Source organism: Microcebus murinus, chromosome 3 (genome assembly GCF_040939455.1).
Source record: "Microcebus murinus isolate Inina chromosome 3, M.murinus_Inina_mat1.0, whole genome shotgun sequence".
NCBI classification, from domain to species: Eukaryota; Metazoa; Chordata; class Mammalia; order Primates; family Cheirogaleidae; genus Microcebus; species Microcebus murinus.
Window position 1 is genome coordinate 83,198,213 of NC_134106.1, and position 18,284 is coordinate 83,216,496.

Sequence of the window (18,284 nt, forward strand, 5' to 3'; positions counted from 1 at the left end):
AAAAGAGCAGGATTGCCCCCACCAATTCTCGTCTGTAGGCATGCTAAACAGTATAAAATAACCCTTTAAAATATACTGATAGGTTTTTGGTTTTTTTCACTCTTCAGAAAAGAAGTTTGTTGGGTACAGTTGGTGTCACCAGAGTTGCCCAGTGGAAATGGGCTGGTAGTATCACCTTAGTTGGGGTGGGTGTGTGTGTGTGTGTGTGTGTGTGTGTGTGTGTAAGCACGTGCCCAGGTGAACAAAACCAAAATGTAAATACTTTGAGCTGGCTGGGAATATACCACAATTGTATCTGTAAAACATACTCAGTTGGTGGCACAGTTTTAGAAAAGTCTAAAACTGGCAATGTAGCTGCTGGCCTGCCTCCTTCCTTAAAGAAGTTATACATAGGTAGAGTGCTAGGTGATGGCTTCCTTGTCACCAGTATGGCCAGGATCACTTACCTTACCTGGAGAACTTGAGTCTGGTCTTTTTTAATTCAGAAAGTTTTTTGTAAGTGAATCCCCTTCCCCTAAAAGTTGGGAGAAGGGTGTTGTTTGAGGGAGAGTTGTTCTTGTTCGGAGGAAGGCAGAATCAAGTGTGAGTTTTCAGTGAGACGCAGTGACTAGCAGAACACACCTGAGATATGTCTGGGCTTTGTAAGTTCCCAATATTTGACATGGTTACAAAGAACAAAAAGAATGGTCACCACCGCCCATCTTTCACTGTTGTAACTACAAAATAATGGGACAGACACTGAGAGGGAAGTGAAAACACTTTTATTTTAATAATTAAGAAAAGGACAGGAGGTGTTTTGACGAAGAGCTTCCTGGGAGATCACACATTTGTTCTGTCTTCTAGGACTACCTCTCCGCAAAAGGCAAGCCCATTTAGTCGGCTGGAACATTGCACACTGAAATAGATAGATATTCATGTCAAAGAGCTCTCTTGCACCAGAGCTGGAATAAAAGGTGTCAAAACCTACCACCCTCACTCTACCAAGGTTCAGACAGGGCAACTTTGAGGTGTGAGTAGGGGCAGACAGGCTAGTTCCAATCTGCACCCTTAAGGGTCTCAGAATGAGGGAGCCTATTTTTCATTTATATTTCCAAGGTTGAAAACTCTCCAGCACAGTTAAAAAAAAATTAAATAGGTCTGATCAGAAAGTATAGTATCATCCAGAAACTAACAAAAGGGAAATAAATGTCTTTATAGCTTGGTCTTGAGAATCTTCAGGTTACAATAGTGAAAAAGCCATTAGGGAACAAAATAACATCTACAAACTATTTTTAATTAACATTTTGGGAGGAAAAATGTTTCAAATTTCAAAATTGCTCAGGCAAGCCTACTGATTGATTCTACTTTGTACGCCTTGAACATTTCTGCCAAACAGGGCTTTAAAAATGTTTCAGACCTGAAAGGTCTTTACTCTTCCAATAACTATTTAATAGTTGTCCTGGATGTTTTTAATAAGAGAAAGATTTTAAGCGAGTAGCCTTGAGTTCCACACAGTCTGGGGGAATAGAAGTAGTAGATACTCAAGGCACGGAGCAGCCTGCACCTGAAACGGGATTTCTGCTTTTCAGTGAGGAGGGGCCGGCTGAGGTCAGCTGTATTTACATATGTACCTGATCCCACAGGTTTTCCTCTATTTATCAAAGAGGAAGGCCTGCAGGTGAGGGGGTGGAAGTGAGGGGGACAGAAAGACCAAAGGAAAGATCAGTTACCTCTCCCCTTTGTTCCTGGGCCTTGAACTGGGGTTTCAAGGAGCGGAATAAAAGTCCCCAGGGAATGAAGGTTCCACCTCTATTTGCATCATCCTGACACCCCCACCAGAAAACCAAGCGTTGGCCGATTTAGGGCAAAATGGTAACTTGAGGAATCCCTGTGTGAGTGTGTTACATAACATAACAAAACCCTCTGCGGAGAGAGGTGCACACACTTGATTTTCTCCCAATAACTATGTGCAGGTGGAAAGCCCTAGAAACGGAGAATGAAGACAAGTTAAATAGGTAGACTATGGAGACATGTGTAGCCATATATGATAGGGTGCATGTAAGCTTGTGTGTATGTAAACAGTCATACTTCCACCTTCTGTGTGCCAGGGCATTCTTCAGAGATCCTGCCTAAAGCCGTACCTTGGCTATCTAAGGGGGAGTCACACTTTTTAATGGAGGTATAGGGGGGTGGCAATCGTAACCAAGAATACTGGGACCTGGTTGCCCTGTAGCCAGTAGGAACCAGGTTAGTTCACAGCTGTGTCATCCTCAACCAGCACTTTTTGTCAGAATCCTCAAATCCTTAGTGGGAGAGCAGGTTACCCCCTCCCCCATGTGCCCTGGCTGGTCCCCCCCAGTCACCCCTACGGTGGCAGGAGATCTACTCCTTCACCAGTAGCAGGATTGGGTCGCTGCTGCAACCCGACGTCACATTCAGAAAGCCAGTTCTTCCAGGACAGCTTCGCCCCAAACGCCCAGGCGGTGCCAACCGTGTTTATCTGCCCCAGGCACGAAGGGAGGATTGTAACCAAAGCACAAGTATTCTGCAGGAGGGGATCTGGAGCAGGACAGTTGATCCTGGGCAGATCCCCCGCACCAGGCTCTGTCCGCTGGGGGCCGGCGGGGAGGGAGCGAACCGAGGGGCCCGGGAGGGGGAGCTGCCGAAGGCGCGCACACTGACAGAGCTGTAACAAAGGCTTCCTGCAAAACTAGTACCAAGGATCTTTAAAGGATCACACACCTTGCAGGCGCGTCCCCAGCTGCCGAGACGTGGAGCCCCCGTTGATTGCTCCCCCGGCTTCGCAGACTTGCCCCTAGAGTTAATAGTGCGGGGCTGGCTGCCGGGCTCTCAGCCCGGGCCCCTGCGCCCCCCAAGGTCCCCACAGGCATGGGTAAGTGACTGCGCCTGGGCCCGCAGGGCCTCGTCTAAAGCTGTTCCCTGGGCGGCTCTGCTAGGTGGTGGCCTTGTTGGGCAACATGCCTCGCCCTTGGTTGCCTGGGAAGGTCGTGTCCTGACGATACAGGCCCTGAAGCCTTCCTGCCGGGCGAGAGGAAGAGCAAGAAGCTGGAGCTCCGGGGGTCGGTGGGGTGTCTCAGTCACCCCGGCTTTTGCAAGGAAAGGAGGCAGGCCGCCGAGGAAAGGATGCCGGCTTGACACACTGTTGGGCACGCACAGAGGCAAGTTGGGCATTTCCTCACCGCTAAGTCTGAGCACTCCGCCCCCGCCAAGGCTCCCCAGGGCCGGATCCTCCTCCACACCACTGCCCCCATCCCCGCCACCGCAGAACCCGGGCGGTGACCCCGCGGCCCGAGCGGCCACGACCTCCAGCTGCTGGGTAGGAACTGGTGGACAGTGATTGGCGACCCAGCACCCGGAGACAGGGAAGAGTTGAAATTAATGCAGGAAAGTGTGTGTGGGGGGGGGTACGGAAATCTCCCTAAAGACCCATAACTTCACCCCAGCGCCCCCACTGGGTTCTGAAAACTCTGGGTGCAGCTCCCACGTGCCTCCGAGTAGGTGGGAGAGGCATGGCTCCAGAAACTCAAGGGCCCAGGAGTGGGGCCCAGCACAGAAGAGACAGGAAGTGAGAAGTCCAGGGCCGGGTTCGGGGTAGGAGCAGGTGCACGAATCCATCAAGCAGAGGAGTCCCTCCTCCAGGGACAAAGTGGGTAGTGAGAATGCAACTTTGGGAGAAGGGTTAGATGTGGGACTAAAATATGGTCAGTGACTTCCTCTATTTCATCGTGTCCCCGTTCTTTAATTCAACCCAGGGGAAACCCAGAGGATCGCAGCAGATCTCAGCTTCCAGCTCTGGCACCCACCTGCCAAACATCCCAGTCCCCTGAGCTACCCAGAGCCAAGGTCAGCCAAAGCTCGTTCAAGCCCTCAGGCCTGACCTTCAGACACCTTGCCATCTCCCCCCTCGCCCACAGGCCTGGGGTGGGCAAGGGCTCCCATCTCACAAAAGGCCACTCCCTTGGGGCCTGCTCTGAAATTGCAGCCAGCCAGTCTGGATTGGCAGAGGCAGCAGGAGGCAATAGGTGATTCAAGCCCCTACCCCTGCTACAAACAAGTCCAAATGAGATGCATTTTGGCTGATCAGTCCACTGGATTTTATGCAGCTTAACATGTCTATGTCTTGTCAACTCTTCTAGTTGGAAAAATAGCAGAAAAAAATTTTAAAGATTATGTGTGTGGGGGGTGGGGGGGGTTTCCAACTACAATTTCATACAGAGAGATGGGGTGAGGGTGGGGACAGGGAGCAGTTTACTGACAGGAGCAACATTATGTAAACCCTCCTAAAATGCAACATTAAGTCACAAAGAAAAAAAGGAAAAGAGGTAGAGGCGTTATGGTTGCTGACAAGAGACCCTGATGAAATTAGGTGGATTCCGGCCAGGAGAAGTTTAAAGCTATGACATTTCTTTTTGAAAAACAAATGCATTTGTATTTCCTTGGGTACGGGGAACAGGTCAACCTCCTTCTCCAGCTCACCTGACACTGAAATAATGTGTAGGCCCACCTAGGGGCATGTCCAGGAGGCACTAAGAAGGAATAGGTTTTCTGACACAATGGAGGCCCTCCCTATACAGTGTTTGTTCTCCTCTTTACATGTCAATTTTCAAACAACTTGTAAGTTGAGGAAAACTGCCACTAGCTCTTACCAGATTCTCCCACCAGGTGTCCTGACAAAGCAGGACCTCTCAGACCTGAGTTATATAGGCCTCCTATAAGTAAGGGAAGAAGGTGCCAGGTTCTAGGAGAGAAATAGCTTTTGGTGGTCTGCCCTAGTCCTGCTTGTGCAGTTTCTCCAGGCATTTTGAGAGAGCTCTGGTCTTTCAGCACAGAGCCCTGGAATTCCTACAGGACAGCTCAATGAGATCACTGGGACAATAAACCTAGGGCCAGCTCCACCCTCTATCCGTTTCCTCTCCTCACAGGTATTTGTTGTCTCCGGCTTGTCTGCAGAGGACCCATGGAAGGGGAACAACTGATTTTCTTTGTCCTGTTCCCAAGCCCTGCCATGCACTCCCCATCCCCAGGCTTAGGGGTTGGCAGGGCCTAAACTGGAGTTGTTTGCTAGGAGTCCTTGTGGGGAGTTTGGGGGGGGGGGGCTTTGTCCCCGCCTCTTGCCCCCTCTTTCATGGGGACAGCAGGGAATTTGTTCTCAAGGAGCCTCTGGGTTCTCTGAGTTCTCAGGGTGCTTCTGGGTGCTTAGGAGCAGAAGGGAATCTGTTGTTGACACATGGAGCTCTCCTATTTAGATCCATCTCTGGGTCAGCTGCCCACTTAAGCTGTACTGGCTCCACTCTCAGGACTCAGGGTCACACAAAGTTGCCAACAGCATGGGCCAGGCCAAAGAGGTTTTTCCCTAGGAAGCCACTGAAAGGAGAATACCTCAGGCCCATTTCATTCAAGTGAAGGTTTTGGACCCTTCAAATGTGGGAGGTAATCCCATGCCATCCTGTTACCTGTGGAGGATTCCACCCCTGCTGTATTTCTTGGCAGGCTGAGGTGTGAGATGCCCCACTGCAGGGCAATTAACTCTGACAAAATAGAAATGGGGAGGGGGCTGTGTGCTTCACATCAAGAGAAGAGGCCACCCAGTGCTCAGAAAGTATCAAAACTTTTATGCTGCTTAGCAGAGGAGCGTGCGTGTCTCAAGCAGCTCAGGTTTCTGCCATGCAGCCTGGGCATTTCCATACCGGCCTGGTAAAATACATCAGAACAAGATGCGGTGCTGCCACCATGGGCTCCCTTCCAGGGGAGGAGGTGATAGGGAGATGGCAGGAGCAAGAGACTTGAAGTTCAGTTCCCCAAACACCCCCAGTGTACTGACAGGCCAGTATGAAGGGCTGAAATATGGGACAATGAGCAGAAGTGACCTACATGGAGATAAACCGCTGGCTCTTCCAAGCGCCCTGTTGCTTAGCCTGCTTCTTCACGGTGACCGGTGACCCAAGAGCCCCTGCTAACTGCTCCCTGCTGTCTTCTTGCTGTGGACACCAACAGCAGTTTATTCCCTCCTGTCCTCCATGCCTCCTCCCTGCAACCCAGAACTGAGAGCATGGACTTCCGTTTGGGATAAGAAAGGGTGTCAATAGAGGCCAGGAGGGGTGGCAAATCATCTTCAGTAATAAACAAACCCCACCACACAGCAGCCTTTCAACCAATAGACTATTCTCTGTAATCTTTTCTTTTCAGTCACTCAGCTTATGACATGTTAAAGCTATTTCAACCCATGAGCAAAAAGAAAATTTTAAATGTAGACCAAGTTCCTTATTTCTTCTTTGCTGTCTGGGTTCGCCAGCCTTAACTTCCTCACCCCCCAGCCAGCCTGATAGCCATTACCCCATCTGAAGATTTAAAACGCTTGTTCCTAAAAAATCGTCCAGGGTTTTCTACATTACCAGAGTAACTAGAGAGAGAACGAACCCCACTCCATCCCAATTCTGCATCCAAACCAAGTACAATATATTGTAACCACCATCATTAATTACACTCCCCATAACTTGACAGAGCCAGAAGGGAAGACTCCACTAATTACCAGCAGTAGCAATAAACTTTACTGAAAGAAGTAAGTTCAACATTGACCATGGATACCTACTGGAAAACTCTTTGAAAATATAATCTCCGGTCTTTTTACCACCTATTTTGGGGGAGGAGTGCTGTAAAAAAAATCTCAGGTAGCAGAATTTTAAAAGAGCTTGATTACCTTGATCAGACTTGGAGTCCTCAACTCCAGTCATTAGCAATAAAGTCATTAATAGTCATAATTGGTATTTAATTGCTCGATCTGATTGGTGCTTTATTCCTGACTCGATTTAGTTTCCTTAAGAAGTACAGGTGGTCCAGAATCGGTAAAGGGAAGCCAGCCATTTGCAGGCAACTTTTCAAGCAGAAGGGAAAGTACTTTTGTTATATTTGCAGACATGTGTCTCACACATTTTTTTCCCTGCTTTTGGTAAACTATCTAAGAATAAACATTACAGATCTGGGTTTTAATTTCTCCAGATGGGATCATAAAGTACCTAGGAGGGTGTGTGTGTGTGTGTGTGTGTACACACCCGCACTATAGAATTGAGGACACATGGCTGCTGTTCACACTGAAAGGCCAAAAGAAACTCAATGCGAAAGCAGAGAGGACTGAACCGCCAGTGGAATCGAGTATCTGGGCAAGTTCACTTTATTCCTTCGCAGGAAGAGGGTCAGCAGCGCCAATCGAAAGTTTCCCCGGGTCTTTGAAGAGGGAAGCGGCGAGGCCGGCCAGACCTTCCCACGCACTGGCCTCCTGGGCTTTGAGGCTTTCGAGACCTTTCTTCCCTCACCACCACATACACACTTCTGTGCTCCGAGACTTGGTTTCAACCTGGCTCCCCCCTTCAAAAGCCTACGAGAGAATTTCCTCTGCAAGGGTGCGCTGCGCCCACTGGCTTCGCCCTCCCTCTCCTCCACCCTGCGCCTCCTGTCCGCTCCCCTGCGCTCTGGACTCACCCGGCGCGGTCCTTCCACTCCACACACAGACAGGAAACCGGCCTCATTCGGGACAACATTTGAAACCACATTTTATCAACACCATCAAAGACCAGAGCGCGCACTTAGAGCTCTGAGCTTCCGAGCCCGCTTCTTGCAGAAAACCGGGCATGGGGGAAGGGCCGCGAGGGCGAGAAATCCTGCCTCCAACTGCGATTTCAGCTTTCTTATGGAAATGAACGCGACGGCCCGCTCGCCCGGAGCCCAGCTTCCCGGCCCCCCTTCTGCCAACCCTTTCCTCCCGCCCTCGCCACCCCCAGGTCCTCGCGGCTGCCGTGCCGGTGTGGCCGCGCTCGCTCCGCGCCCCGGCCGCGGCGCGCGCGGAAACCGGGCCGGTGGGCTCCCCTCCGCCCGGCCGGCCGCGCTCCGCATTAAATATTCATGGAGAGCGCTACTTTCTTAAAGGCGAACCTACCGCGCGGGAAAGTTCACAGCCAAGGGGAGGCACAAAGGAAGGTCTCCGCTCCTGCTTGTTCTCCAGGTTGGCGAGACGCATCCCATCTCTTTGGCTGTGCGCGCTCAGACTGACATTAAGGAGAGAACCAGGGGATGGCATCGCCTATCGTCAAGTCAGTTTTTTTGGAGGGGGTGGAAGAAGAGGTGAACTTGGTGACGGAGAGAAACCTCACCCTCTAATCACTGGTTAAATAGTTATTTTAAAATTAGCTGTCGCATCTGACGCCCTAGGGTCCCCAAGGGCTTTTTAAAAAGGGAGGCTGTTGAACTTAACTTGGGCTGCACTGGCACTGGGGGCGAGAAACTTTGCCCTGTGTTGTTGGAAACACACGCACGCAGTACGCTTATGAAACCCTACACTGAACACCGCTTTAATTGGAGCGGTTCAAACAGCAACCACAGAACCTGCACCTGCCCCATTCTCTTAAAAAACGAGCACCGGGATGCTGAGAGCTGGGGCTGTAAATCAGGGCGGAGAAAGGGCTGTCGCGTGCGCATTATCCAGGCTCGCGTCTGCGCCCCAGTTCTCCCCTCGGCACGTCTGGGATCCCTTTTCTCCCGCTCCCCAAGGCCACGGACGGGCCGCCAGGCTTCTCTCCCGGAGCGCCACGGGGTCCAGTCGCGGGCCGAAGTGGGACAAGGGAGGGAAAGGCGCAAGTTCTCGGCCGGTGGTGCGGAGCCCCTCCTGCCAGCGCGTCCCCGCCCGGGGCCCGGCTGAGCCCTGGCCGGGCCACGCGTGGTGCCAGGCGACACCCGCGCCCTGCGCCCGGCCCCGCGCGCGCACTCGCACTCACACACACTCACACTCACACCCCACGGCTCTTTTTGTTCCGGGCCAGGAGCACTTTCACAAGTGGTTAGAAAGTCTTGAGCGCCATCTAACGGGAGCAGCAAAAAGTTGACGCTGGGTGGAAGTTAGGACCGACCCAGCGTCCAGGCTGGGCGTGGAGGGTCCTCTGCCCCACTCTCCCCGCACTCTGGGCCTGGATACCCCTCTCCCTATTGCCGCCACCAAACACACATACCCTCCGGAACTCCGGAGCTTCCCGAAGCCCACCTTCCCAGGAACCGGGGGCAGCTCCCACCTGCCCACCCAGGGACTCTCCCCTGCACCCTTGCCTTGGCCTTCCTCAGAGTGGAAGGATCTTTTTGCACCTGTCTTGATAAGGCCCTACTGTCCTTCAAGTTCTATCTCTTTTTCCTTTTGGTCAGTAATGGAAAGTCCTAAGAAGCCCTGGGCAGGTGCACCTGTTTTCTGAAAGGAACAGCCACGTAGTGAAGGGGTCTGCAGCCAGAAGAGATCCCAGAGGAAGGAGAAGGGAGGTGAAAGAACATAAAGGTGACGAAGCTGTGCGCAGGGAGATTAGTCCAGCAGTGGCCCCAGGGGAGCTGGAACCTCTCTGTCTACTGGAGGGAGGCGTTGTGTCCTGACGAGCTGTCCTGGGAATTTGGGGGCTGCTGTTTGGAGCAGCCTGACAAGTGATGAAGCCCAGGAGGGACTCTGGGAGGAGAACTCAAGCCAGGCACAGGGTAGAGGCGAGGGGGACTCGCCCACCTGGGAGGTGGGCTGGAGCTTGAGGAGGCCCAGGCGCCCCTCCCCTCAGGGTTCTGGCCCGCAGTGAGGACTAGTGGTCCTGCGAGGTCAGGGGACCTTAGTGGAATTTGGGAAGGTGGCAGAAAGACTAGTGTCCCTGACCAGCTGTGCAACTAGGGAGGGAGGTGCCAATCAGGTCCAAACACCCCCTCCTGGGGCCCCACAGCTGCCATCTGCCCTGGGGACCTACTTCTATGCATGGAGGTGGGCCCTGCTGAGGCACCCCGAGGAGGCTGGGCAGGGCGGATTTGGAAGGAAAGCATGGATCTCACCAGTCCCTGCCCAGAGCTGTTACAGGACTGAGGCCAGGGCGGAGCCTTCTGAGTTCATGCAAAGGAGATTCGAATACCTGTTTTCCTCCCTCGTAGATGTTTTGAGGGTAAAACATGTTGTCAAATGTACAAAGTATTTTTTAAAATGTGAAATATACGTAACATACAATTGACCATTTTTATGACCCTTTTTAAGTGTATAGTTTAGTGGCATTAAGTACATTTAATTAATGGGCCACCATTACCAACATCCATCGCCAGAACTTTTTCATCTTGCAAACCTGAAACTCTGTGACCATGAAATACTTCCCATTTCCCACTCCACCCAGCCCCTGGCAACCACCATTCTCTACCTTCTGCCTCTATGAATCTGACTGCTCTAGGTGCCTCATGTTAGTGGAATAGTGCAATATGCATCCTTTTGTGACTGATTTATTTCACTTAACATAGCATCTTCAAGGTTCATCCGTGTTATAGCATGTATCGAATGTCCTTACTTTTTAAGGCCAAATAATATTTCAATGTATGTATATGCCACATTTTGTTTACCCATTCATCTCATGTGGACACTTGAGTCACTTCCAGCTTTTGGCATTTTTGAATAATGCTTTTGTGAACATGGGCATCAAATATCTCTTCAAATTCTTGCTTTCAATTTTTTTGGGTAGATACCCAGAAGTGGAATTGCTGGATCATATGGCAATACTATGTTTAATTTTTGGAAGAATATCCATACTGTTTTCGTCAAAAGCTGCACCATTTTACATTCCTATCAACAATGCACAGGAGTTTCAGTTTCTCCACATCTTCATCAACACTTGTTATTTTCTATTTTTTAATAACAGCCACCCTAATTGGTGTGAAGTGATATCTCATTGTGTTTTTTTTTTTCCTTTTTTAAATTTCAGCTTATTATGGGAGTACAAATGTTTAGGTTACATATGATTGTCTCATTATGGTTTTAAAACATTTTTACAAGTACAAATAGACAAACACAATGAAATAATACTAGGCAAATTAGCCATAGATTTTACAGCAAAGTGGAAATACCCCAATAATTATTTTAAATTTTAAATCTCTGACTTTTTTCTAAGAGACAGCCTCACTCTGTCTCCCAGGCTGGACTGCATGTCACAATCACAGCTCACTGCTGTGAACTCCCAACCTTGAACTCCCGGGCGCAAAAGAGCCCCCAGCCTCAGCCTCTGGAATAGCTAAGACTACATTCATGGGCCATCACACCCAGATAATTTTTTTTAATTTTATGTAAAGATGGGGTTTTGCTATGCTGCCCAGACTGGTAAATCTCTACCTTTTAACCTTTGAATCCACTTCTAGAAACAGAAAGAGGTGAAATGACTAAGACAGAGGGGCATACGGAACTAACACTATTTGATGATCATGTTTTGGCCCCTGACTTTAATCAGAAGCTGGGAAATCAAGGGGTTATATTACTAGTGAGCCCTACTCCTTTCTTTGTTTCTAGAAGGAGACCCAAGATTCACTCCATCAAGTATAGAGGACAGCAAAAAAAAAAAAAAAAAAAAAAAAAAAAAAAAAAAAAAAGTACTCTCTTCTTCCTGGATTCTTTGATACATTCATATTGAAATTGAAAGAGAAGCTAGTGCCCCAGACATTGGCCATGTGGGTGACTGATGGAAACTTTGAAGTCCTTTTCCAAGAAAAGGGCTGAGAAATAACTATTCTGCAAGCAGAAACGTTGTCATTCTATCCCTGAAGTCCCTGGCTTGGGAGCTGACTCAGGTACGAAGCGTGCCTCTACCTCCTTACATGGCTGTATTTGTCATAAACTCATGCCAGCTTCATTTAGTATTTATGTGTAGTGCTTCTGCAAAATGCTCTATGATCCTCCTCCCCGCCCCCATTTTTTTATATTAGTCATGCCTAGGGAGACAGGTTAGTGTTTTTATTTCCCACTTTTTAAGTGCAAGTATCCAGAGTGTGCACAAAGTAGTAAACGTAAACGAGCGTGGAGACAGGGTCGTGGCCCAGGCTGCCGGCCGGAGCTTTGACGCGGCCCATTGAACCACACTGTTTCTTTCATCTGACAGGATGGTTGGCACAGGGCAGAGATGAGAGAAACCAGAGCAGCAAGCCTTGGCAGAGACCTCGACCTCCCTTCTGCCACCAAGCCAGCTTTGCCACTTAGTGAACCGCTAAAGCTTTGTGGTGTTTTGTGCTTCAGGGTTGGGGGGGGAACAGAAGAAAGGGGCAGGGTGCTGCAGAGGCAGCTCCTAACACCTCTGCCTGCCCCCCCCCCTTTAACTGCTGTGCCCACTCCCAGGGAGAGGGATGCAGTGCCCGTCAGGAGCTCCATAACTTAAGACAAAAGAAAAAACCATGACCGTGGTACACATGCACATACACGCATGATCATTTACTCTCCCCTTGTTAAAGCTACTTCCAGAAGAAAGAGAAGAGTGCAGAAGGGTTATGTTCTGGGGGCGCTGGGACCCGGAGACCTCTCAGCATTCTGAAAGGGCTTTGTAGTGCTTGGATCCATGCCATTTGTTTCTAGAGAGAATCGTGTTGGGTAGGAGTTTGCTTTTTCCATTTGCAATGGCTTATTGAGTATAAGCATCTCTCTTCTCTCTGTTTACTGAGTGATTAGCTCTCCCTCCAACTGACCCTGCCAGGGGAGATAGCCAAAGTGCATCCTTAACACACAGTTACCCTGCAAAATGTCCTTCCCATAAACCCAGAGACCACAGACAGGACACTGTGGTTCATTGTGGTGCTCTGTTTTTGTAGTCTGCAGTGAGGATCTCCACCCATATTTACATGGCTCCTTTCTTGTCACCTTGCAAAGAGAGAGAGAGCAGAATCTGGCTGAGACAGAGGCAAGAGAGTGATGAGCCTTCTGCATGTGGCCTGGCTAGGAGGCCACAGCCTCTGGGCCTAATTGCTGTCATGAAATCTTTTCTAAGTTGTACAATGAACCTTTCCATGGAAGACTATCCTTCCTGTCCTTGTGGGAGAGAACAAAGTTGAAAAAGGACAAGGCTTCTTCACCCACCTGGATGTAGGCAGTTAAAAAATCTGGGAACTCGTAAGCAGTAAAGATTACTGCTGGTTAGTAGCTGGTTGCCTGGCTGAATTGGCTGGTTTCTAGCAGGTCAGCTTGGTTTAAAGACCCAGCCTTAATCAGCCAGATTCCTAAGGTCAGAGTGGAAACAAAGTCATGCAATTTGCCCAAATTTCAGAGGCTGAATTCACTTGTAGGATTCGGTCTGGAAATAAGGACGAATTATTTCCAACTAAGTGGATTCTTCTTCCTCCCTGCCAATTTCTTTCCTATAATATAGGGAAGGCCTAAGATATATCATTGATATTGTTATATAAATATTGTCTACCTGCACACACCATAGTATAGGCTATAACGAAATAATTAAATCAATCTATTTTCAACCTCTTGCATATTCTCAATGGTGCTTTTATTCTGCACTATGCTTTTGTGATAAGGCTGCACTCTTACTATTCTACACTTAGAATTATTGTGCCACTGTTATATTTATTATATAAATCTGCCATGATTTTGCACTTGGTGGAATACAAGGCTGAGGCAGATCCTGTGTATAGGATTTGGCATCTTGCCTAAGGGTTAGGATTATTTAATCTGCCAGTTCCCTTATCCTTACCATCTCCTGATGAAAATAAACCACTCCAGTGGAATTACTAAGTGGGAGGGTTCTAGGTCAGAGGCAAAGATAGGCTGGAGCTCTTTGGTCTCAAGATTCATTGCACTATATTCCATGTTTTGTGTTGGTGTATTACACACAACAAGTGCCTACAACACACACACAACACATGCAGCACACAAATACAACACTCACACAGCACACACACAACACACATATACAATTGTAAGAATGCAGCCTTATCACATAGCACACATGCAACACGCAGCACACAACATATTCACACAACACACAGCACACACATTCAACACAAAAACATAGCACACAGCATACAACACACGGCATACACATGCAACACACTCAATACACTATATACAACACACAGCACACAATACACTCACAATATACATAATACACCATAGACAAAACACACACATAGGGCACAACACATACAAGATATGCACATGATTTACATGATATACACAATATACACAGCACACACACCACACACACACACATATGCACATGTAAATATAGAGAGAGGAGAGAGTGAGGGAGTGAGGACAGGAGCCTGTGTCTTAAGTCACGTCTGGGCTCTGACCACATCCTCCTCTGGGTGTCCGGGAGACCAGCCCCGGCGGGAACATGAGCCGACACTGGGTGAGATGCCTGCCCAGCCCCGCCAGTCTTCCAAGGTAACGTGTGGCTATCACAGGCTAGAGCACATGGAAGTGGCAAGAAAGCTGGCCGTTTTATGTTATGCTTAATTTCCTACCTGTTCTCTCCTTATGTTTTTTCTAATATTTTTAGAAAAAAAATTACCTGTCTCAGCTAAGCCAAGAGAAATCACCAAAAACAAGTTTTTCTCCACATGTGGGCCAGAACATGTAAAGGTAGCTAGCTGCATAGTCCTAGGCAAGCAGAACGGGGCAGCAGTTGTGAAGTGAGGGGACCCTGAGGGACAAAGCACCGCTGTGCCTGCCCCTTCCATGCTGTGTGGCCTCCTCCTCTCACTGTGGCTCTCCCTGTTTCACTAGCAGAGTTCCTGTCCCCTAGCTTCCCTTGTTCCACTCACCCCTACCGAGAGGTGCCCGGGAGATGCCCAGGTCACAGAAACCAAGTCACAGGACAAGCATGAAATAGCTTCCCAGAACACCCATGGACTGCGTGATTCTTTTTTTTTTTTTTTTTTTTTTTGAGACAGAGTCTCACTCTGTTGCCCAGGCTAGAGTGAGTGCCGTGGCGTCAGCCTGGCTCACAGCAACCTCAAACTCCTGGGCTCAAGCAATCCTACTGCCTCAGCCTCCCGAGTAGCTGGGACTACAGGCATGCGCCACCATGCCCGGCTAATTTTTTGTATATATATATTTTAGTTGGTCAATTCATTTCTTTCTATTTTTGGTAGTGACGGGGTCTTGCTCAGACTGGCCTCGAACTCCTGACCTCAAACGATCCGCCCGCCTCGGCCTCCCAGAGTGCTAGGATTACAGGCGTGAACCACCGCGCCCGGCCTACTGCATGATTCTTTGGGGAACAAGTCAAGTGACTTGACTGAGAATTTCAAACTATACTTTTATATTAAAACAATCACAAAGCTATTACACGACTGAATATAAAATCATCATACAATTTAAAAACAAAAGCCAAGACTTCACATGCATTTCGTGACTGTAGAGGGTGGTTTGGGGCCTATACCTGCCCCTTCTTCTTGTCCAGGTACACACAGTGTCTTCTGACATGGGTGACATTTCTGTGGAAAATTTTGGGACTGCTGCCCCATAGCTTATTCCCTCTCCTTTATGTGGTTCAGATTTAAGCTTCAGGACATTACATTTTCAGATTCATCCTCTCCCCACCCGCCTCCGCCCCCCACCACTGAGACAGATTTGGGGCCACCTGTTCTCTCCAGAGCCAGGAGGATGGGAAGATTCCTCGTGCCAGATTCTCCTTCATTCACGTAGTCTGCAACAATGCCCTCTCCAGCGTTCCAGGAGGAGAACACCCTCCCTTGGCTCCACTCGCAGGTTCTGTGCTTGGAGCGAGTGCAGTCTTTGCAAAGATTAGCTCAGCTGGGACCAGCTGGAGTGGAGACCACAAGACTTGAAGGAGAGCAGCCTAGCGGGCCCTGACACATTCGCATTTCCTGCCTGGTCCTAGGCCTGCCCTGTCCCCAGCCAGGCTGCCGTGGAGACAAGTGGCCGCATTTGTAAGTGTTGCTGGTGACTGCTTCCCTGTGAGCAACCACAGAAGTCCACTCTTGTTTCTTCAGACTGTGCCATCAAATCCATTCTAACTTGCTCGTGTCTCCACGCCAAGGAGGGGGTGCCGGCGTGCATAAAGGAGAGGAAAAACCCCTCGGCTCTGCTGTCCTCTTTCCTCCCAAAAGCCAGGGTATGTTTTGCTGGTCCCTGTTCCATGGCTATCGCTATGTTCCCCCCAGCAATGCCTGGGAGCACCCTGTCGCCTCTTCTCTGGGCCAAGGGCTTGGGACAGGGTTCATCTCTTCTGGGCAGGGGAGGGGTGGGAATAACGGGCTACTCTACTAGATAAACCAGTACAAAGCTGCCCTCCATCCTGAGGCAGAGACTGTGGAATTACATTCAGTTAATCATTTAAATGCTCTACGGAGTCCATGAGGCAAAGACAGTGTATCAGAAACAACTTATTACATTAATAGGGTGGAAATATTATTTCTTATAGACTTTGACTTTTAGAGGATAAAGAACATCTAGTTTGTTTCACATATAATCTTCTTTTATTCATATTTAATCTTTTTTGCAAATATGATGGTTGCACAAAAGTCCAATGTGCCCTCTCTGTTTCTCCCTGGCCCTGTCACTCTCTCCTCTTTCTTCTCTCTGTCTCTACACACACACATAGATCTTTTTTTTCCAAACTGGCTTTTCAATGGCTGTCCTGATTTTCTTTAGACATAGCCCTTAGGTAGATCCCTAAAAAACAATAAATTTACCTGAATTCAATAATATAATCTTCATTAAAGTTTTAAGCTATGATCATTTGTCAGGAGGGTTCACATGGAGGATCACACGCGATTCACAGGCATTGGTGCCTCTCTGTCGCTTGAGCTGGCGCCATGTGAACACATCCTAAGGAAGTGAGAGTGTTCCCCTGGCCTGGGATTGGTGGGACAGCTCTTACACTGTTGAGAGTCGACTACCTCTCACCACCCTACCCAACAGAGAGACAGAGACACCGAGGATGCAAACACACAAGAGGAGTTTATTTTCTGGCTAGCCAGGGTCCAAGCCTTGAGCACCAACGCAGTGGCCACTCTGGTAGGCAAGGACCCCGACCGGGGTTGCAGCATGCCTTTTATCCCTATGGTGCATACGCTATGCAGTGGCTGATCACGCGTGGATCATGCATTGACCCTTAACATGATTGGTTGGCTGGTAGCCCCACTATACAGGGGTTCAAACAATGCAAAGTTGGCGCAAACAAGCAAGCAAGCAACGGTTTCCATGGCACAGGCAAGCAAGCAACAGTTTCCAGAAGCCGGATGTTGCTTCCGGCTTCACTGGGGGTGCGGGACCTTGCAGGTGTGCAATGACTCGACCCCTCAACACATATCATTGTTCCCTCCATCCCACTGTACCTCTCAGTTGCTCTTCTTTTCTTCTGCCTTTGAAAATGGGGGAAGAAAGAGAAGTAAAATCCACACTTAAAAGGAAAATAATAAACCAAGTAAAACAAGTTGATGTTTTGTTTATTGCTTAGTTGGCAAAATTACCAACTCACTAAAAGCTTATTAGGGCAGATAAAATCTACTGCTAAGGAATGGGTTTCTAAAAAATATACAGAGTGTTTCAAAGGGAAAGGTTGTTTGAGTTTAACATTTCAGGTATTGGCCTTATTAAATCAGCTTTCTGATTGGAAAATCTCTCTGGTTGGAAAGAAAACCTGGGTGTTTTTACTTACCCTTTTTTTTCCTTCAGCCTCACTTAGTCTCTCCGTGGAGTGGATATTGGAATTAAATGTTGCTGATTTTGACTTTTAAGATCCCAAACATTGATGGAAGGAGTAATCCCGTGAATTCCATAGTCTTCATTTGACACCATGTGACTAAAACACTTGAAATCTGAATTCAGAAACAAATTCACATTCTAAGTGCTTTGGGAGTTATGTGCACCTTCCCACACGATTCTTTTCTCCTCTCTTTAAATCCAAACTTAACTTTCTTTCTTTCCAGAAGAACCAAAAAGAAATAACACAGAACAAAGCGGAAGCCTCACAAAGAGTATTAAGGGAAGAATTGGATACCAGAACAACAGGTGAAAATGACGGGTAGTAGTAAGAAGAATACTGAATATCAGAAAATAATAGCCAGTTAAATGGCAATTCTGTACCTAGATAGGTCCCAGGGGGAAAGTCATCCCCACAGCGTTTGCAAGACAAGCTCCTGGCAGAGAGAGGAGATGACCAACGTAGCTTTCTTATAGAGAGTGAGTCTTTCCTGTGGAGAGTTGCAGGAATTACCTCTAAATGGATTAAAGGGAAGTACTGCAGGAAAGAAGCCTTCATTTTCTGATCTGCATTCAGAGAGAGGCCCACCGCTAGCGCCCAGGGCCATTAGAGGGGCGGAGCCGCCCTGGTGCGTGTAATGCACCAGCCACTTGGCCTCTCCGGGAGCAGCACCCCTCCCACAGGCCTTGGGCCTTTCTGAAACGGTTTTAAGACCCTGGATTAGCTTTGGGCAATCGAAGATGCACAGTGACAGTTTTGGTTTTGTTTTTTCGCCCTTCTGCTTCAAATTGGCCATGAACGCGC

The 18,284-nt window shown here is 48.7% G+C and overlaps 1 long non-coding RNA gene across 1 annotated transcript; it reads right to left on the reverse strand.

Annotated features, from left to right (window-relative positions):
• Positions 1-746: 746 nt before the first annotated feature.
• On the reverse strand, positions 747-7,896 carry LOC105856158 (uncharacterized). The gene is made up of 2 exons (XR_001146978.3): positions 7,477-7,896; positions 747-895 (listed from the first exon to the last, which is right to left on the reverse strand). It is a non-coding gene; the product is annotated as an uncharacterized LOC105856158 (long non-coding RNA).
• Positions 7,897-18,284: the final 10,388 nt, after the last annotated feature.